Source organism: Parasteatoda tepidariorum, chromosome 2, assembly GCF_982258835.1.
Source record: "Parasteatoda tepidariorum strain Cologne lab strain chromosome 2, Ptep-v5.0, whole genome shotgun sequence".
NCBI classification, from domain to species: domain Eukaryota; kingdom Metazoa; phylum Arthropoda; class Arachnida; order Araneae; family Theridiidae; genus Parasteatoda; species Parasteatoda tepidariorum.
In genome coordinates this window covers 56,436,980-56,460,374 of record NC_141756.1, presented here as the reverse complement: position 1 = coordinate 56,460,374, position 23,395 = coordinate 56,436,980, and the positions used below count along the sequence as shown (strand labels likewise).

The following is a 23,395-nucleotide window of genomic DNA, read 5'->3' as shown; positions in this document are numbered from 1 at the left end:
TTCTTGAAAGATTACACTGATATCTCTCTAGCACTTAGAACCATACGTCTTGACGTAACTCTATAAACAACTATTTCACGAGATTAAATATCGATAAGTGTAAGGAACTGTGAGAGTTTCTTAGAGAGAGAGAGAGCATCTGTTCTTAATGATGTTATCATAAATTAATAATCAATGTCGAAAAATATTTGCGTTATAATTAGATGATTATTTTAGGCGAAATAAATTTGATAATGTAATACTATGATTATAAAAAAATTTAAAAAATAATATTTCATATCTAAGTGATTCTTCAAAATGTTAGATCTCTCATTCATTATTTAAAACTGACTTACAATATAGATATTTGTAAATGTTACCGCTAAAGTGTTAGTTCAATCAGTTACAATCAGTTAATCAGTTAGTTACAATCAGTTAATCTGCAGATTATCCATCAAGCATGCAGATTAACTAGGATGATCTATTGAAGTGCTTTTTTAAACTATGTAGCACTCGTTAAAGAAAAAATAACAACTTTGCTAGAACAACAGTAACATAATTAAAGTTTTCGTTTTTTTCATAAGACTCTATGTCTTGTTCTGAAAGCTCTCCAACTCTTCTCTGTAAGCTTCCTCTTTTTTTTTCTTTTTTTTTTCATAACCCTTCTTGAACAGCTGACCCAATTTTGGTTTTACGACTAATAATGTTCAGCACCCCAGCCTTGTAACTTTTAACCCAATTCAGGAGACAAGGGAACTCTGGGATATGGTATTCGGAGAAATTTGCCTTCGTAGAGGACTTTTTGAAGGAACTAACGCGCATTTGCGTTACATAAAGAAGAAAACCACGAAAACATCCCTAGGTTAGCTTGATGGCAATAGAACTCTAACCCATAATCCATCTACCACTGAAGATACTTTACGTCACCACTGTGGTCGGTGCGATCTGAGTGCTGAATTCGTATTGACCAGCCATCGCTGGGATTCAAACCCGGTTCACTTCCTTTAAAGGCGAAACCTCTATCCCCTGAGCCATCTTGGCTCTATGGTAAGATTTTGGGCAATACACTAAAAATATTGAAGCAGTAGAATTCTCTCGAAAAAACGGAATAATTATGCTTTCACTTCCAAATCCCACGAACACATATTTCTAAACATTTTGGTAAGATCTCATTAAATCGAGTTATTATATCGAATGATAAGGCTATACACGAGTCAACAAAACGTATAGTTCAGGAGTTGCAAGTGTTATTATGTATAAAAAGTAATATTTTTGACATGACTTATGAACGCTTTTTATATTGTTATGAAAAGACTTCGGGTAATTTTTATACTGAATTAAATTAAACCGATCACAAGACGATCGGACTAATAGTTTAGAAGTCATAAGGTTTTTATGTTCAACAAGCACAATTTTGTGATTGCACTTACTTACACATCTTATATTCCTATACAGAAAATTGCGATATTGTTTCTTATGTGTTAATCACTTGATTTAATGATGCCAAACACAAATCATAATGTCTAGTATTTTAAAAGTTGAAGCTGGTTTTATGCATAAAACGTCTTATTTTCGAATTACACTCCACATGAAGAAAACTCTTATAACTTCAAAACTAATGGTCAAAACTAATTCTATTAGCTTGACTAGGGAACTTATAACTTCAAAACTAATAGTAACCCTTATAACTTCAAAACTAATAGTAGAAACTAATCATATTAGCTGAAACTAATCCTTCAAAACTTATCCTATCAAATCGAATGTTATTTCATTCAATTCAGTCTTAAATATTTCATTAGGACATTAGATAGCCACTAGGTAGCAAAGAAAAAATTGTATATAAATCAAGTTAAAAATAATACTGTTTATACATAAAGCTTTCAAATTTAGTATGATTCGTTCTGCTGGCTCGTTTATAGTCTCATTCGATTTAACGTAAAAAAATACATAGGAAATAATGTCTCAATTGCTTAAATAGAAATATTAGATGCGTAAATAGGTACAAGTACCAATTTGTACTTTTTGTACTTAAAACCCATATAACTTTATAACTATTAGTCCGATCGCCTCAGGATTGATCTCATACAGTTCAGCGTGACAAAAAGCATAAAAAAACAATACATCTTTGTCTGTGTAGAATAAATTCAATTCCACATTTTAAGTCACAAGCATTTCCATGAGAAAAGGGTAAACGTACAGAGAAGAGTAGGAGAGTTTTTTTTTTTTTTTAATCAATTATAATAGCAAAGAAACCTTTTCGTCAAAAGAAGAAGAAAACATTTTTTAATCTTTTTCAAATAATAACCTTTTTTTCTATAGTAACTAGACTATAAACTTACATATTCAATTAACACATTTTTTGCTATCTAAACAATAAAATTACTACATCAAACTATCAGTACAATAGTCGGCAGAATTTACCATTAATCGCTTGAAAAGCTATAATACAAAGAATCAAATGGTTTAAAACAGTAGTGTCAAACTAGCTGCCCGCGGGCCGCATGCGGCCCGAGATGAACATCTTTGTGGCCCAGTCAATATATCCGACGCAAAGTAAAAATAAATTAGAAATATGAATTAGAAAGGAAACTAGCATATGAAATTATAATATACTTTAATTATAAACTATACGGATCATTTTAAATTGTACGCACGAAAATGCAAAATTCTAATTGACTTGCGGCACCTGCCATTCCAGGGATACTGCATCGTATCAAAAATACGCAGAAAAAATTTGAAATCTTAGAACGGAATTTGAAACAAGGTTTAAAGATTTTAATTCCTCGGATAACAAGTTTTGTTTGTTTTCGTCGATTTTCTCAAAAAATATAGACTCAGTACCCAGTAGTATGCCAATGGAAGTGATTGAGATTCAGTGCGACTCAAATTTGAAGGCAAAATTCATTGAAGTGGTTATGCCTGAATTTTACAAATATTTACCGGCAAGGTTTGAAAATACTCGAAAATTCGCATATGAAATTATTTCCATGTTTGGAAGTTCTTCAGTGCAAGCAATTATTTTCTGTTATGAATGGAAATAAATCTCCTGTCCGAAATCGTATTAATAACGCTCATGTTGGGTCAATTTTGAAAGTAGTCTCGGCCAAAAAAATTTCTCCCGAATTAGGAAAGATAGTAGCAGAGAAGAGATGTCAAGTATCAAAAAATAATTTAACTTTATATATGTTTATTGCAATGTGCTATTCAAAATAAAAATATTTGTTTCTATGAACATTGATTTTTTTTTCGCGGCCCACCTAAAGTTAAGCATTGTTTATTTGGCCCAAGTTAGCTTTTGAGTTTGACACCCCTGGTTTAAAATATTAAAACAATTAAGAAAATTGCTAATTATGTCACTTATTTATTTTTCAGTATCTAAGGAGTAAAGTCAATACAATTCGATGATGGAATGGAAGAAACATAGTTTTGAACTTGAATGACGCAGAGACGTTAATGTGTCCATTATTTAGGTAAATAGTAAAAAACGTTTGATCCGTACTTTGACGGATCACCCTCTTTAATCCGCAGATTATCTTGGTACATTAACGTCCTTCGAGCTTCAGCGGTTACATAAACGCATTAAAACGGGATGAATATGCAGGTTTTAACGTTTTCGCATTTAAAAACGATTCAAAAAACATAAATTAATTCAGTTATTAGAGAACACTTTGATAGCACAATAACATAACAAGGGTTAACTACAATTGAGAAATTTATGTTATTCCAGCATTGACTAATGCTGAAATAACTTAATATTAAGGAATGATTTGCATTTCTACTTTGGAAAAAACATCTCTCTGAGTTTTCTTTCTTGCAACTAGTATTTATCCCGAAACAGAAATCCTCTAGAACGGGAATATTTTTCTTCAATAGCTCTTTAACATCTATAAAAATTTCTGGATAAGCTCTGTCTCAGATTACAAGTATATATAGTTGCGTCGAAATCGATATCTATTTATATATCCATCCTTTGCACGGACGTATTATTTATTTTGATATCTCTTTGCTTTGCTTATTTTTTTTCTAGATTATAAGAACATAATTACGCAATTTAAAAAAAATTATTTTTAATTTTTATTCTTCTATGCATGAGTTTATCTTTAAAAACGCTGCATATATGGCAATTATTGAATTTTTGCAGGTGTTTAGAAAGTGATGAGCCATGCAAGTCATTCAAGAGTTCAAATGACCAAAACTGTTTAAATAAACTATCATAATTCATTTTAAGACTTAATAATACACGGTGTTTCCTAATCTCTGCCTTTAATATTTATTTTAAAAAATTTTCTCAAGTGGGACATAAAAAAAGGAGTGTTCACAGGAGATCACAGAAAGATTCAATGGAGAACGTAATCATAGGAGTGCTGTCAATTAAAAGAAAATCTGGGAAAAAACTAAAACTCTATAGAAAATAGTCAATCACTATTGTGGGAAACTGGAATAAAGAAATGGAAATCACGTTTCATTGCGTAGGAAAGCAGAGAGAAGTTGAAAGCTGATTAGTTAAAAACAGCTTCATACTTCGACTGACAGTCAAATAGGTTTTGGTGCATTGCATTCATCTAACTCAAAAGTTATTTGACAAATTACCAAAGCATTTTTGCTTTTACTTAACTTAAATATTAATTTGCTTTTTGCAATAAGCATATTTAAACAAAAGTATAATAATACCAATACTTTTGATAATTTCCAATAAGGTACTTGAAATGAGTATACTTGTGAAAATATATATAGCAAAGGAGGGGAAAACAAAAGAAAAAATGCTAGGAAAAAACACAGAATATGTTTACATGGAAGCTACATTTAGTACTATTTTTAGTGAGCAAATTCAACAGCTATGAAACATTTTAACTCTTTTAAAGAAGGGGAGGAATTATTAACTTAAGGCCTTCCTTATTTAAATCTCCTTTACTTTTTTAAAAATTTTTGTCTAATAAAGATAAAAACAAATATTTAATTTCACAAATCGCATATTTCAATTGTAAACTGAAAAATATCCATTGTGATTTTTAACTCTTTATTCTTATCATTTATCTTTATTTTCAATTTATTTCATAATCATCTTGATTCTTTCTGATGATTTATCCATTTTTGTGTAAATGTTTGCCTGCCTATCTACATTTGATAGAAAACAGAAGAAAATTTGTTTAAATGAATCGAAAACGTAAAACTCAAATAAAATAAATTTAAACTTATACATTATTTATTATAATCTTCAAAAATTAAAGAAAAGATGCTATTCTTTGGGGCATTTATTTTTAGCTGTTGATTTTGGTGACAAAATTGACAATTTTATAGTTTCGTACAATTTAGTGTAATCATTTTTTTTCATACAACGCATACCTAGGCTTAACAGTTAGAACTATGAAATGCTAAGTAAATATTAGAAAATTAAGTAATGAATGTCCGATACGAATTCCGCATCTGTCTTACAACTGACACAGTGTTGGCGTAAAATATCTTCAGTGGTAGACGGATCACAGGTTAATACTTCCTTGAAGTCAGGCTAACCGTGGGAGGTTTTCGTGGTTTTCCATGTCACGCCAATGCGAGTTAGTCCCATCAAAAATTCCTCCACGAAGGCAAATTGCTCCCAATAATTAATCCAGGAGCTCCCTTGTCTTCTGGATTGGGCTCCAAATTACAAGGCTATGGAATTGAACATTAGTAGCCGTAAACCCAAATTAGAGTCTGCGTTCAACTACGATTTTAAAATAAAATCTTACCAAGGGATTATCGAGATGTTTATGCAAAACAATGAAGATAAGAATATTTTGCTTTTAAAATTGAATGAAGTTTATTTTATTGTGTGTTTTTTTTTAAAAAAATAAATACGTTTGGAAATAGTATTAATGTTTCTCATCATTTTTTGTTCACTTTATTTCTGAAGTGTATAATTTATTCCGCAACTTTGAAGTAAATTTTCTGAATTTTAGGGTTAGCAGGCATGATATATGCATTGATAAAACTTTGGAAATCTTCTATAGTATTACTTGAGTGTAATCAAAGAATTTAAAATCTGGCTGCTTATAACTTTTCAATTTGATATCGGAAGCAATTTTATTCTAACACTGGCACTAAACAGTGTCTCTAGCTTGTAAGTATTTATATTATCAGCATTGTGCTTATTGCTTTAATTTTGAATTATGCAATTGAAATTTGAGACAAGTATACACTTTTTTTTATATATTATCATGAGTAAAATAACATAATAGTAAAATAATGATAATAGTTGAATATTCCTTAACTATATTTTAAATTTAGCTGAAGAACAATTGCATTATTGTAATAAAAATTCAAATCAATTTAGAAAAGAGTTTTGCTTAAATTTTCATCTGAGAGGTCCTGTATGTTCTTTTCGGGAACATGTTTTGTGCATGCATGATATAGCTTTTTCTGTAGCTAATTCACCAGTACCAGAAACTTAACTCCTGCATATGCTCAATTTATTGCACGTTCTCTTTTAAAAAGTCGCGTTTAAAATGTTTACGTGTTCACTATTTACATGTTTGTAATGCTTTATCTCTGATCATCAAAATATAAGCAATGGAATTAGTTGGTTTTAAACAAAAATTTTGTGATAGCAATGTAAAAAAAAATAACTAATGGTTGTCATATTTCAATCATTAATACTAAAGGCAGCTTTTTAAAAGATGACGCAAAAACGTATTTTTTCGTCTCACTCTCGTATGTAATTAAATTAAAATTAGATGAAACACAATATATACTAAATTTGCTCTTATTTTTGCTTTTAAAATTTAAATGTTTGTTAACCAAAATTTCAGATACTGAAAGAATAAAGTTATGTAAATATTTCTCCATTCAAATTTAGTGAAAAAAGAAAATATATGGAAGTATCTAGTAATTTGGTTATTTTTAAATTATTTTTCTTTATTATCACAATTATTACCAAAATTGACAATTTAAAAATTCAAACAATAATTGTATTCCCATTTTGAATAAATCTTTAAGTAAATCTATAGTTTTCTTATTTGTAAATAAATGACGTATAGTTATATTTTAAGATTGTAAAGAAAATAATGTTTTTAAACTCAAAATTTACTCTGAATTAAAATAAAAATATAACTTTACAACTATGTATAGTATGGTTTTAATTATACAACTATATAGTGTGAATTTATGAATATATGATCATTGTAAAATTAAATTGACTAGAGTAAAATAAGATATTACTAGAGTAAATACTTTAGAAAAACATGCTTCATTAACCAACAAATTCAAATTGATTTTGATAAAATTAGCACATTTCTAAAAAAAAATTTAGGATTGCATTTACTAACCCTTGAAAAAGATTAATGATAAAAAAAATTTACTTGAAAACTCTTTGTATAAAGAAAAGAGAAAATAAATTTCAATAAAAGATTAGCAACGCGAGTATTCATTATTTAAGTCAATATTTCTTAGTTAAATTTGAAATATTCATTCATAAAAATCAACTGGACAAAAATATACTTTAGACTAAGTGAAAAAAATTCAGTAATATTCAGCAGAATTCAGTAATATTGCTTTATTTAACATTTTTCTATTGCTAAGTAAATAATTAGTGAAATGACATCATAAAACTATTTTTATACGCCTTACTCCTTCAAAACAATGTAGAAAATAAAGTGAAATTATATTGCTGAATTATTCTACTACCATTCCAGTCTTCTACTTGCTTTTACAAGAAACAAAAAAGTGACGCAAGATAATAACTAAAAATATAAAATCTCACATTATCTATCACCAAAACCAACGCAAACAAATGTTACTGCGACAGCTAGACAGTATTAGTTTGTGTAGAATCTAATGGTACATAATGCAGACAATACAACGATCTTTTGTATCCTTCTCATATTAAAAAGTTGGACAAAATAGCTTTCGATATTCTGGTTTTATGATGTTATTTAATATTATGTGCTCTTTGGGTAATTTGTCTCTTTTTGGAATTATATTTATTTTATTTACCATGTAAATAAACTTTTAGCAAGCGTATATTTTTCTTAAAACATTATATGATTCCCGTTTATTCCATTTTATTCATTTTAAATTACAAATTTATGCTTTTAAAACTATCTGCCAAGTAAATCTAAACAAATAGGAACACAACTTAGCCTTTAAAAAATGATTTTATAGAATTATTCATTGTTAATACATCCTTTTTTTAATTCGTGTTAAAATATAGTAAGCTAAGTTTTAGCGCCATTGTTTCTTTGCTCCTTCATTTAATCCGTTGTATTTCTTTACTCTCTATAATGCTTTTGAAAAAATAAATTCTTCTTTTATATTTTTTATTTTATCAGCTTACTTTGAATAATTTTGTTAATCAAATACATTTTCTCACAGAGAAGAGGTGTTATGAAAGATTGTTACAAAGCTATTTGATTAATAGGGCAAAGTTTTTTTGTAACACTTAATAAGTTCTTATAAATTGTAAATCTCCTGCTCAATTTTAATTAAAAAAATACGTGAAAAAATTTAGAATGCAAGCAGTGATATTAAAGTTGGTTAATCTTATCAGCGCATCTGTAAAGTTGATATAAAAACCGAAAACCAACAAAAAAAATGTATTTTAAGAAAAAGGATATGCAGCTCTTTTTTTGCTCTAAATTTTTATTTAATTTTTCGACTCCTTGACATGTCTAAAATTATTTGTTGTAAACGCTTTCAGAATTTTTCAATGCCAGAAAAGATCTCTGTGATTTTACAAGATGCAGTAATATTGTAAAATGTATGATAGATTGAAATTTAAAAGCATTTTTATATGTTTCACTTTTCGAAAATCATTGAAAAAAATTATTATAGAGGGCTGTTACAAAACAATTTCAGATGTTTCTGAAAACTTCAGAATCAAAATGTGATAGGTTTAATCTAAAGATACTTCGGTACCACTTTTAAAACCACTCATATAAAATGTTCTTAGTAGTGTAAAAATGTAAACAATTTTGCGCGATTTTTACGCATTGAAAAATTGGAACTCGCTTGAAACTTGGTTCGAACTTAGTTTTAAATGGAAATGCCTACTCCCAATGATGCTGCCTGCTAGTGACAATTATGAAGCATAAGTTTCTTGTTTTTCCTTTAAAATATCGCTTATAAAATGCAACTCACTCGTCATTCAAATATTTTTATACCTCCTTTTTATAAAAGAGAGAAAAGTAGACGAAAGTAGCAGCATATTTGAAAAAATCACATATATTTTGTTAATTAGAAATTTTAATATAAATCTTTTATTAAAACGAAATTGCTATCTCTTGAATCGTCAAATATAAAATAAAGTAACTGCTGAAACTACTTAAAAACTTTGTCGGAATAATTCTGACTATATTTCTTCCTGAAGTTATTAAAAGTGCATGCTTGAGGAAAACTTTTTATATTTTAATATGATTTTGTTCTTATATAAAATAAAGAATTAAATTATTATATAAATGATTAGTAAAGTAAGTTTTATTCACTTTTCTCTTTGTAAGTATCAGTCTGCATTTTTAGTAAAACAAAAAGTACAATATAGGAAATAAAATTTTGCATTTGAATAAAAAAAATTACCTAAAGATAAAAAAATATTTAAAATTTTATCAGTTTTGTCCATCATTGTCTTAAATATCCTAATCTCAATTCTATCTTCACTTTGTAGTAATAATTCAAATGTGTTATATTATAATAATTTATGTAAAATAAGGAAAGCAATTACTGCATAAAATCTGTAAGAAATATTTACTTATTATTAGTTACTATTAGATAATTACGAAAACAACCTTAACTAACAAATTGATTAAATAAAACTGGATTCCTAAGATTAGAAATAAAATAAAAGCATGATAGATAACGTATAAACCACAATAGTTTGCCATTAGGGCGTTTATTAGTTTGTGGCATCCTACGCTTAAATTTTGTCAAACTAATTTTTAAAAAATTCTTTTTAGATAATTATTTTTCATTTCATTAAAGAAAAATAACAGTTCTTAAAGCAGATACGACCTACACTTAGAATACTTTATAAATACTTAATAATATGTATAAAAGTGTTTGGTTTAAAAATATATTTATTTATTTTTTATAAAAATTAAAATTAAAAATACTTTTTTAAAATAAACAACCAATTAAATATTCAATAACATCATAAGAAAATATATAATGAGAGTTTAATACTTGAAATCTTTCTTCTTTCTTTATCCGCACTATAGCCCAGAAAGGCCTTAGCTTGCCGTACTTTTTTTCTCCAAACAGCTTTGTCCCTGATCTTGAGCATTCAGTTGAAGATCTTTGAAGTTCTTAAATCAATCAAGACATTATTCCTCCACCTTTTCTTTGGTCTGCCTCTTGGCCTTTCGCACATGGTCTTCCAATGCAAGATTATTACCACTTGACGGTCAGGTGATCTCTCAATGTGACCAAGCCATGAAAGTCTCAGTGATTTGATGAATTTTACGATGCTTCTATTCTTGATAAGAACTTCCAGTTCATCATAAGAGTTATACTTCCAGTTCATCACTTGAATTATAAGTTTAAAATATTCTTCAAAAGATAGTGCGAAATAAATATTCCTGTGTCATTGCTGGTAGTCGACCCTCTAGCCTCTAAGATAGTAAGCTCTATTTTATTTGACCTTAAATTCCTTTTACTGTCTGGAAAAAATGTAACTTTATTTGATATCTCGAGAAAAAGCACCCTATTCGTAACATGCACCTTAGAATATTTATTTCAAAGATTGTTTACTTATTTTTTCATACAGAGAAATAAATCAGTGCGAGTCTGTGATTTCCATGTTAAGAAAAGGAAAATTTCCCGTTATTGTTCTTTATTCTTTTTATCTCATGAGGTGGAAGGTGAAGAGCACAGGATTTTGGTGGAAAATGGTTTTGGAAGACAGAAAGGCAGAAAAGAAATAAATGAGCCGTCTGAACCAGACGAACCAACAGCAGCTGCTTTAATATCGGCACATAATAATAAATCGTTAAGAAGGCCAGAATGTTTGATTTGCCATAAACCTCACAACAATCAAAATTAACGAACGCGTATAACGAAGTTTTCTTGAATTGGCAAAAGGAAAGAATTGTTGAAGAGGCTGAGTTTTCAGAGGTGAATAATCCAGCTTACTACTTACCTCACAAACCGGTAATTAAGTTATCAAGTACTACAACAAAAATTTGGCCTATGTTTGACTGTTGCTGCAAGACTAAGGGTGGTTTGTCATTAAATGATTGTTTGAGTACAGGGTCAAGTTTGACACAACAAATTCCTCCGTTACTAAACAGATTTAGATGGGCTGACAAAGGAGTAACATCCAACATCAAAGAAGCATTCTTGCAGATATGTGTAAATCCTGTAGACAGAGCTGTGTTGCGATTCTTGTGGTGGAAGGATACTGAAAGCTCAACTATTGTCGAATATAGACACTGACGTGTCATTTTTGGGATAACTACATCACCTTTCTTACTGAATGAAACGATACTGCATTATCTTGGCCAAGAAAAATTTAAAAGTGAAGATATGGTTTTCATAAGGAGCAAATTAGAAGATGGATTTTACGGGGATAACTTGGTTACTAGTATTGAAGATGAAGATCAGTTTCAACTTCTGAAGAGACAGGCAATTGAGATAATGGCGGCTGGATGTTTTGATTTACGATGCTGGTTTTCTTCAGTTGCTTCAGAAGATTCAAAATTCAACTAAGTCAGTACTAGGACTTAAGTGGAATTGTAAGACAGATGAAATCTCATGTGTTTCTCCCAAAACATTGGTTGACCTAAGTCTATCTCCAACAAAAAGAACTTTACTTTCGGTAGTAAACAGCGTATACGATCCAATAGGATTTTCTAGCTCTACAATGCTGATTCCAAAATTAATTTTGCAACAGTCTTGGAGAAGAGAATTAAATTTGGACGAAGAAATTCCTAAGGATCTTAAAGTGAGGTTTCATAGTTGGGCAAGACAACTTAGTCTTATTGAACAATGATCTGTTCAAAGAAGAATGTGTCGAGGAAATCTCGTCGATGTAACTTTACGCATTTCGTTAGATACATCATTGTTTGTTTATGCTTGTTGTGCATTCTTACGATGTGAAGGGGAAGTTTTCATCAATATGGTGGCCGCGAAATCCAGAGTGATGTCAATTAACCGTCCAACGATTCCCAGAGTGGAATTATTAGTAGCTGCCACCGTTGCTTGGTTATATAAGTATAAGGATTTCTGTAGTTGCCTCTTGGAAACTTTCTTTTGGAGTGACTCTATGGTTGCGTTAGTTGGGATTAAGAAACAAGAACCTTGGAATACCTTGTCGAGAATAGAGTAAAGGAAATAAGAGAGCTGACGGATATCAGCGCATGGAGACATATACCTGGAGAAGTAAGCCCTGCAGATCTACCATCTCGTTCCTGTAATTGGTCCTACCGTTTCAAACACAAATGGTCGAATGTTCCTTTGTAATTACGAGAAGATGAAGAGTAATGGTTGGAAACGAACTTGTCGTGTCCGGAGGAAGCACTGAAAGAATGCAGGAAGATAGTGACGAGCGCAGCAGATATACAGAAAAAAAGTTGTAAGTCAAAGATTCTCATACTGTTCGAAATACCCAATGATAGTCCGGATGTTTGCGTGGATTCTCCGTTTCTGCGTCAATTCTCGTGAAGTTCAAGAGAAGATTGAAGGCACGGTGTTGAGTGGAGAATTTCAAAGTGCTGAACAATGTTTAATAAGATGATTCAACGCAAGTGGTCGGAGAAGGTCAGGAAGAAGTATGAAACTTCAATGAAATTTTATGAAGACGAAGGTGTACTGAGAGTCAAAACTCGCCTAAAGCTTGGTGAAGATAACGAGGATTTTTAATACCCATTGCTCTACCTGATCATTAAATAACTCGACGTTTAATTGAGTATATGCATAAGACACTAAACCCTGCTGGAGTATAGACAATTCTAGGACATTTCAGAGAAATATTTTGGGTCCCTAGGGGACGGAGGATTATCAGGGAAGTGATTTCTAAGTGTATTCCCTGCAAGAGATATTCTGTGAAACATGCGACAACAGAGCGTGCCCCATTACCAGCTGATCGTGTTCAGAGAGTGACTGCCTTTAAAGTGCCCGGTCCAGATTTCGCTGGCCCAGTATTTCCGCGAGGAGGTATCAAGGCTTGGATCATATTGTTTACCTGTGCTGTGTATCTTGCTGAGCATCTTGAGCTGTTCACGTGTTTGTCAACTGATGCCTTTACTCAAGCATTGCGAAGATTCATCGCTACTAGAGGCAGATGCAATGTCATTTATACAGTCCAAGGAACAAATTTTCTGGGTAAATCAAGAACACTGTAAAATGTGGACTGGGAAGCTGTTCAAACCAACTGTGCAGCACGACAAATTAAGTTGAATTTTGACCCTTTAAGTGCATCTTGGTGGATAGTGGGAGTGTTTCAATAGAGTGCTAAAGGAACGTTTAAAGAAAAATGTAGACAAAGTCTCAATTACGTAGAGATGCTTTCAATGTTGGCTGACTGCGAAAGTACCATAAAGCAAAGACCTCTAACTTACACACCTGAGGATCCTGAAGAACTAAAACCTTTGACCACTGCCCATTTTTTGCGTAAAGTTGCTCCAACATTAAATTGTGACACAATTGATTTAGATCTAATTGACAGCATCCACTTACGAAAGTGATTATGATAATTTCAAAAGGTTCGTGAGAGCTGTTGTAAGAGGCTCCAGAGAGAATATCCATCTGCGTTTTTGAAAAATCCTGAAGATAAACATCGTTCCAAATTGGAGATAGGTACCATCCCAGATAGCAATATAAGGTTTTTTTCACCCAACAAAAACCTTTTCATGTAAACCTTAAAAGGGTTTTTATACGGTTTACATGTAAACCCTCTAACCTTAAAACGAGGTCTGCGACAATCTGCTCTATTCTACGCACATTACCCTAATCCAAAACCTTGGAAAAAAACCTTCTACATAACAACCATAAAACGAGGTTGTCTTAAGGTTTTCAAGCGGGAAAAAAACCTTGAATAAAGCTAGTTCTAAGATGAAAATCATCTTAAATCTACGTAATTATAAGGTTTTCGTTTGCAGCGTTTCGTATGCTCAGCTAAAATCTACCTTGTCATGAGATTTTCATTGACAATGCAATTTAATACTATTGCTAGTGTACGTCAGCTAAAACGTCATTCTGAACGTGATGTCATCTCTCCCACGATTGTATGACAGCGCGTTTTATTATTTGTTTTATATTTTTCTTCTTATAGCTTCTCAGTCCGAGGTAAATTCTCCTTTCCATCAATTTTGCTTGATTATTTTGGGGGAAATAGTCATTTTTAATCAGTCTAACTTACTTTGCTGTAAGAACTGAGCGAAAAAATTCCAAATATTTCTTCTTTGAGCTAAAAAAGAATGTTTGTATATTTCCCTACGTATAAGAAATTTCCTTGTTCATGAAGTTTATAAATATTGTTTTTATATTTAAATTTTAAACTCACTTCTTTAATACTGATTTTTATTTTAAAGTTCCTGTTAAAATTGATAATAACCAGGAAGTCATTAAAAATGATAAAAATTAAGATTTAAATGCTAAAATAGTTCAAATTTTTGTTCAACAAAATAAGAATGTTAAAAATATTCGAATTTTTTTTTTTTGCAACGCTTATATTTTAAATCAATAAATTGGACACACAGAAAAATTACCTTAATTTTTAAGTATATAACAGGATAAAACAAAATTTAAACATTTAATTCATAGTGCTAACAACTGGCATTAATATTATTTTCTTTGATATTATGGAAAAGCATTTTTTTTTGTCTAGATAAATGGGACACTTCTTAAAATATTATCTATAGAAAATAAAAGCCAGTTTTTATATTTTGTAGCTCAAATAGGTTAAAAATTTCTCAAAAACAATTGGATTTCAAATGTAGAAAATACAATAGCAATAAATAGATTTTTAAACAAATATTTATTCTATAAATAATTGTTGTATCAAATAAAAAATTACACATCAATATAAAAATAAAAAATATGTCGAAGCAAAAATAAAAAATGAAGTTGTCAAACATTCAGAACATTCAGCAACTGAGGTTATTCCAGCTCTCGTTTCCCTGAAAAATAAAATGGGAAAATTTACATCAGTGGAATTGAAACTACACTGTAAAAACAAACAGAAACCCTGTATTAATCATATTATAGAAGATCTCTGATTAGTAGAAAATTTCTTCGTGCTACTGGGAAAAAAAATAGTAAATGAATTTTTTTGAAACAAAAACTGTTAAAAAAATCTTTGTAAATAAGATTTTTTCTTCCTGCATATCAGATCATACACAGTTCGGTAAAAGTCTGTACAGTTGATATCTAAAATTTTTATTTTGATTGTGGATCAAGAGATGGTGTTTACCATAGAAATTAGAATTGTGGTTGTCTTGTCATCTCATGAGAAGCGAGAGAACTTCATGTCCATTATGTGTGTTGATCATTGTAAAGGGTTGTGGAAAACAGGTTTCGTTGCTCTCTGGCTTGAGCTGAACTTGTTGAATATAATGTTTGTTGTTATTTCGATATCAAAGTTTTTAGTCGTCGAAGAGTAAAGACTTTGAACAAACCAAATAAATATACATAATAATTCAGATCAAAACATTTTACAGTAAATTTTTTTTTTTTGTAATTTGAAAAAAAAAAGGTAATTTTTTTATAGAAATATCTATAGGAAAACTACAAAAATCTTTTTTAACAGATTTTTTTAGTGAAATACGAGGAAAAAAAACAATTGCACCAGAATCTGTCTATGAAGTTATACTGTGACTCCGTTAATAATTTAAACATGAAACTAATCAATAAAAATAAATAAAAGTATTCGCGCATCCTGTCCATATACAATAAAATAATAAGTCTACTCCTGAGTTTGTTTGCGTGCCTACTTGTAAGCATTTCAGAGCTACAGAATTTAGTTTGATTGTAAATTTCCACATGAATTCGCTAAATTCATAGAGTAATTTTTAAAATTTTGATCGGATTTCATTTTACAGTAAATTTAAGATTTTCAAATATTTTTATAAGATTATCATTTAACTGTTATTGGAATTTTTATATTAATTTAAATGTAATATCACACATAAATAATAGCAGGTATTTTTATTACCATTAATGAATTATTAACAATGAAAAAAAATTTCTTAAAAGTATATATTTTTAAACGTCACTACAAAAAGATTTTACACAAATAAAACTCTTCATTTTTTTTTTCATAATTTATAATTGCCAATAATTTAAAATATCAACTACAAGTTTCTTTTTATATATAAAGAAAAATATATATTAATGAACTAAAATTATATATTAATGTACTATTAAATTTATCTGCTCAATAATATTTTAAAAACAAAATAAAACATACCTTCTCCTTTTTCTAAATTTGGCTTGTGAAAGCCAGTCACTTAAGGCTTCTTTAAAATAGTTTTCTTTAAATGTATCAAAAGACTGGATGCAAACATCTAAAAAAAGTGAATAAATGAATAAATGCGAATGAAATTTTATAATTCTTCTGTGTATATATATATATATATATATATATATATATATATATATATATATATATATATTATTAGTTACCTCTAATCATCTTGTAAATGTCAGTCTTTTCCAGTTAAACTGTAGCAGATGGCCACCTCATCTGTTATTAACCTTCTAAGAAGATTTGCCACAAAGGCCATACAGTCTTTACCATGGCATCTTTCTAAACATGAAATCTTTCTAAAAAATATAAAACATTTTTAATTCTTTCATTTTCTGATGGAAATCCAATTTTTTTTTTCTTGTTCAATGAAAAAGTTGTGTATTGAGTAGAAATTTCCGTACGAAATTACAAAAATGTGAAACGCTCAGTCGGATTAAGAAAATTTTTAAAGTACTTAATTGATATAGAAAAACAAGCAATTTTTCAAACAAAATTACTTAAGTGAATAGCGTTGGGCAGAGGACTCAAGAATTGCCCTTCAATTTACAAAAAAGAAAATCTTTGACACTTTTTTAATTTTAGAAAAAAATTCAACATTGTACCAGATAATTAGCGTAGAAATATAACGTTAAATCTCGTTTTATTTTAAAATTTTGTTTTTTCTTCAAAAATACAGGAAACAATTGACAATTTTTCAGAATCAGATGGTCAAATAAAATTTTAATGTATTTAAATGAATATGAAAACAGGGCATTAAATTGCAGATTACAGACAAATTCAATACTATCTAATACTTAGATACAGTTGGGGTTATCCGTGGTATTTTACTAATGATCGCAGAAACTGCTCCTGACTGAGTATTTTATTACACGGTAATGATTAGTGGTTTATAATAACAGAGTATTATTATGAACCACTTAAAACAGGATTAAAAAGGGTAGTTCCCTAAAATAATAAATCTGTTGTTCTAAACCAGGGGTTTCCAACTTAGATGAGGCCGGGGGCCACAATTAAAAACACAAATGGCGGGCCGCAACTTTATCAAAATTTTATACAGGACTCTTTTATGTTTGAAGGAACATTAAATATTTCTGTCAGATTTTTACCAAGCTGTACAAAACAAAACTATTGAATTACAAATTAAAATAAGAAGTAGATTTTTAAAAATATCAAACTGCATATTAAATTATTCGGGCTACAATAACTTTAATGTGCAGCTATGTATTAAACAATTGATGTGCAACAGATATCAAGTTGTTAAGACATAAAACTTATACAGTAGCACACAAAATGTTCAATGAGAAAATTGAGGTTTGTCTACTGCAATCACCTGATAATAGATATTTGCATTTTAAATTTAAAATTTATAAATGTGTGCGTAAATATTTTCGCCGAAATTGAGTGGTTTCAAAAAGTTAAAACGGAGAATTTCTTCGAGAAAATTTCTGATACATACATGCTAAATTATATTCACAAAATACAAAAAAAAAAAATAAATAAATAAATAAAATAAAAAAAATGAATAAATAAATAAATAAAAAAGAGCAACATTCACGATTATTTTTGTATTTGAATAAATATTTTCTTGAATGCAAAACCTGAGAAATAAATATTTTTGCACCGCTGGTATGTAAAATTTCATTGAAACGAAGAAATTAGGTTTTTGTTAACGAGAAAAGTATTCTAAACCCATACAGATTTTGTACGAAAATTTCCCACAAAAAAAAATAACAACTAATATATTTTAGTTCGCGGGCCACGAAAAAAGGCTTCGCGGGCCGGATGCGGCCCCCGGGCCGCCAGTTGGAAACCGCTGTTCTAAACCGTGACCCAAACTTGGTTCAAGGGCCTTATCTTAAATATGCTAATTTATTATTGTAGACTACATTTTAAATTATAAAACCAGACAACAATAAAAAAGTGTTTCGTTGAAAAAACATGCCTCCTTTTAGTAGGATTTCAATTCCTGCCTTTAAATTGGTTGTCGTCACAATATTAAAAATATGGTTCCAATAGTTTAGGTAGGAGAGGGATCGAAAGTTTGGGTCAACCTTTAATGTCAATTTAATTCTTTGCGTATTTCGCGTTCAAATAAATCTAAACTTTTTTCGCAAAATTATAAAATTCATTTAACCAAAACTAATTCTGGCAAAAAAAATTAATAATTAATTTTTTATTTTAATTAATATCGGTCGAAAAGTTTCTGAGTTGTTAGTTACACAATCCAAATACCCATTTAATAAACGTAATTAATTTAAGCGACGGTGTGCATGCATCCCGATAAGACGTTTAGTCTGAATTCGCGCACTAGCTAGTCAGGAAGGGGTTAACATTTCGATTTATGATGACTTCCTATCAGCCAATAATGTGGCAATAAATTGTGCTAATAGTGGACAGAAAGCGATTAAAATATGTTTTGACATATAGCACAGAGTTCCAATTCTAAATTGAACATTCCTGCTACTAGGAAAAAAAGTCACATTTTCGATAGAAGATTATTCCTATAAGCAATAAATTCTACTTATAGTGGTTAGAAAACAAATAAAACACATATTATTCTGTCTAGAAATTAATGAGCTTAAGCTAATTGGAAAGTTACCGAAATTTAAATTGCAATCTTCTAGCCTTAAATAAACTCGAAAGTGCGCGAAGAAAGCATTATAAATGCTACGTTTGGCAAAACTCAGATTCAAACACACACAGTAATACACAGTTTGGATTTTAAAATCCTGATAAGTAGTCTGAAGCGTCATAAAAATTTTAATATGAATAAATCTCCAATTTGGGAAATATAATTTTTATTAGTTGAGCTATATTTTCATATTAATGCAAGTTTAATTAACGCTAGTATTAATTTCATTTTTTAATAGTTATTTAAATTGTACTTTTTGCTTTTTTTTTGCAATGTCTCTGGAACTATTTACATGAATCTTCAGGCAACGCGTACATCCAAAAAAAATTAATGTCAAATAATAATAAGAGTAATAAATTAAAATATTGATAGTTAAATTTAAATTATAGTTTCAGTGTTTACTTAAAATTTATTGAAATTAAGAAGAGAGCATAATAATCAATGTCCCTTAGGTTGTGTCGTCCCAAGCATAAATTTAAGTTTTAGATTTCTAAGTTAAATGGTAATATTAATTGATAATCTTAAAAAAAATAACAATACGTAAATTAAATACTTAATAATGAAAATGAAATACAATCAAACGGTGTACCTACTTTTTTTGTTGAAAAGAAAATCGAATATCTTTAACTTGAAACAATATAACAGAATGTCAATAAAACTTAAACTCCAATTTCAATTTTAATTGCGAAAGCAAACTTCAAGAGTGATAATGATCACCAGCAGTAATATTAGTGCTTTGTTGCGCATGACGTAAGTATTATTGGATGGAGGGGAATCAGGTTTACAATAATTTTCTAATGTTAAATTTAGTGAGATTGTTTCTTTTTTCTTTTTATTATTATTTTTAATCGAATGAGAATTTTGAAGTTTGAACATAAAGTATTGCCTTAAAGTTTCAGTACAGCAGGGCTAATAGAAGTTTTTCTAGTTTTTTAAAGAACTTTTTTTCAAAGTTTATTTATTGCTTTTCCGTTTTCATTTTATGTATTTTAGATATATAGTTGTTAGCTAATACAAATAAGACGTTAAAAGGAAAAGTAGAGATTTAGAAGACCAGATTTTTTAAACGACTTGAGTAAAATTTAATTAAGCTGACTTTTAGCCTCCCCTCCTCCTTTAGAAAAACGTGTTTTTTCTTATATCACTTCCTTTTACATTTTAATACTAATTTTTTATTTTCAACAGTGTTTTGTTGAAAATGCATATAAAAAAAATTTTTACTCTGAAAAACTGATGCAAATTATCAGCAATGGTTAAACATTTACGTACCTGTTAACTCATAAACTTTTTAGAGAAAGCATTTTACTGTAGTTGCAAATTGTTTGATTGTCAGTTTGACAAATTTATTTCAAAATTATATGTAAAATCTCTACGTACAAATAACATATCTACAAGACTTGATTGTAATTGAATAATACCAAAACTAAACATTCAAGCAATTATTTATTTACACCTCATATAAATGATATTAAATACAGTTCTTCATGCCTGAAACCTTTTAATTTTGAACCCAATCTAGGAGATAATGGAATACATTTGTCAAGTATTAAGACCATCTTGTGCTTTTATGAAAATTTGTTTCGATAAAATTTCACCACATTTGCGTTCAGGAAATCTCTTACTGTTAGCCCGACGTCAAAGGGATCTCTCACACCAGGATGAGTTGGCCGCTTGCGTCATTTTTTGTCGCTGCTGGTAGACTGGGGCTGACCATCAGTTAGTTATATACAATTCAACTAGTCGCTGTCCAGAATTAGATGTCGATTACAATTGTAATTTATTCTAAATAATGATTGAACAAAAATAAATTACTAGAAATCAAAAACGATTACAAGCATTAATTACATTAGAAAAATGCTAATACAATTTAATTAGCTATTTTGTTTTCGATAAAGAAAAGAAATTCTTGAATATAATTTTATAAATAAATAAATTTTATTCTTCAAAAATAAAATAATCAGCATTTATAACTTTTTAATTTCACGGTTAAATTGTAAATAAAGTACTAAAAATAAAAACACTATATGAATAAAAAATAAGATTTATAAATATACAGATACATCCACTAATGCACTTAATATATTTTTAACTCTACCAAATGAAATAGAGTTGAAAAATTCAACCTTATAACATTGATCGCAAAAACTGCAATTGATATTATTGAAATTTTATACAGTGTGCAAAAATTTAACGGACCATCCTGAATAACTTTTTATCTAATGATCAGATCTTCACGTTCTAGGACTATAACCTCAAAAATGCTTATTACTTAGTGCAGACGATATTTTAAGTTACGAGATCAGACAAAAATCGTACTTTCTCTAAATAATTTCTTTTTCTCTCCAACTGATTTAGATTTCTGACCCCCAAAATCTAGAGGTTAGCCGCAATCAAGGAAATATGGTCTAAATAGTTTGGCCAGGAGCGCGGTCCAACAGTTGATTCCCATAATGTTAATTTTACTTTTTGCGTATTTCACCATATTTCAAGAGCTTTTTAAGCGAATTGAAAAATATTTGCACACAATTATGAAATTCGTTTATCCATTATGTTATGGAAGAAGTATATTTTAGTAAATATTTTTATTATTATTTTATAAAGTAATAGTCGGAAAAATTTTAAATTATGAGGTATGTATTTTTTTACATCCTTTAGAAATAGGTAATTTTACATGGCAGAATATAAAATTTGAGCAAAATCGGTTAAATTGTTTCTGAGAAATCGAATTTTAAATATACGCAGGAACAATTCAACCGATTTAACTCAACTTTGTGTTTTGCCATGCAAAATTACCTACATTAAAATTTAATAAGAAGTTGTATGCCTTACAATTCAAAATTTTTCCAGCTATTATTTAATAACATAATAAAAAATAATAAATGCCTACGAAAAATAATTTTTTGCGTGTAATTATCTTTAGAATAACGAATTTTTAAATTCTGTTCAAAATTTTTCAACTTGTTTAAAAAGATCTGGATCTATCGCGAAAGACGCAAAAAGTAAAATTACAATTAAGGGATCCAAACTTTGGATCGCTCTCCTGATCAAACAATGTGGACCATATTCCCCAGACTGCGGCAATCCACTATATTTTGGGGGTTCAAAATCTAAATGCGTCTGAAAAAAGGTATGTTTATTCAGAGAAAGTAAAATTTTGCGCCTGATTTCGTAAGTTAAAATATCGTCTGCATTAATTAGCCTATGCCATCCCTTCGAACCATTAAAATTGAGTCACAAAACGTGAAGATCCGGTCATTAGATCAAAATTTATTCAGGGAGGTCTGTTTCTTATTTTGCACACTATATAGTGAGTTTTGTGCGCAAAAAGTTTTTAAATTCACTCCTAAGATATGATGAAATAAAGCTATGGGTCTAGGCTTTGAATCTACCCAGCTTTAGAGCAGGTACCAGCTTATCGTGGAAATAAAAACGGAAGGTGCGCGATGCTGATTTTATAGTCACCATCACGCCGTTAGTCACAAATCGTGGACCATCTAGTTCACAAGGGACTGTTGGGCGAATTTTTTGTATATTTTTTGTATCGAATATTTTAAATAAAATTCTCTTGGTGCGGATATTTTAGTGCTATACCATAATTAGGTCTGCAATGAGGTAAAATAAACGAGAATAGGCCACGCATTTTAAAGGAACCGCAACGCATAGGACCCCTAAAGACAATTTTTTAAAAAAATTTAAATTTCTGAAGAAAAAAAATATTGAAGATCAAAATGAAATTTTTTTAAATTTTATTCATTTTTAATGTGATTATTCGAATGAAAAGTTTCGAAAAATTAACGTTAACTTTTATTTGTTGTGTTCACATTTTCTTAAAAAAGCAAAACTCGAAAACTGCTAAAGTATTTCTCGTTATAACAGGAAGACGGTAAAGCCCTTGACTTGATATGATTCAGACTCAACAGAAATGTTTTCCCAACTTTTTAAATCTAAACCGTGACTACAAGAAAACTTTAAAAAAAGGTTTTCGCTGCATACTTTCGCAGACCTTAGAAAACAATCCAAAAACATGGTCTTATACTCGTTTATTTGCTTTCCCTAAAATGAGGTTTTTTGCAAAATATTTTCTAATTATTTATTAATATTTTCGCTGGAAAGGTTAATATTTGCCTTATTTTCTTTCCTTGGAAAAAGGTTTCAGCTTTATATTTCTGCTGACCTTATCATGACAACGAACAAAAATGAAAATATTAAGGTTTGCCATTTGCTTATTTTTTAGCCTAAGTAACAATGTTTTTTAAAAAAGCTTTAAAAATCATTTAGTTTTCCTTTTAGGAAAAAAGGTTAGAAATTGCAATATTTTTGCTTTATTGAAAAAAAGTTTTTACTGCAAACCT

At 29.4% G+C, this 23,395-nt stretch overlaps 1 long non-coding RNA gene across 2 annotated transcripts; it reads right to left on the bottom strand.

Annotated features, from left to right (window-relative positions):
• Window positions 1–14,927: 14,927 nt before the first annotated feature.
• Window positions 14,928–21,091, bottom strand: LOC147815779 (uncharacterized). Of its 2 annotated transcripts, none has more exons than XR_015431386.1 (4): window positions 20,666–21,091; window positions 16,567–16,707; window positions 16,352–16,448; window positions 14,928–15,062 (listed from the first exon to the last, which is right to left on the bottom strand). It is a non-coding gene; the product is annotated as an uncharacterized LOC147815779 (long non-coding RNA). The 2 variants fall into 2 exon arrangements; XR_015431385.1 differs by lacking the exon at window positions 20,666–21,091 and adding an exon at window positions 19,637–20,078.
• Between the last annotated feature and the right edge of the window lie 2,304 nt (window positions 21,092–23,395).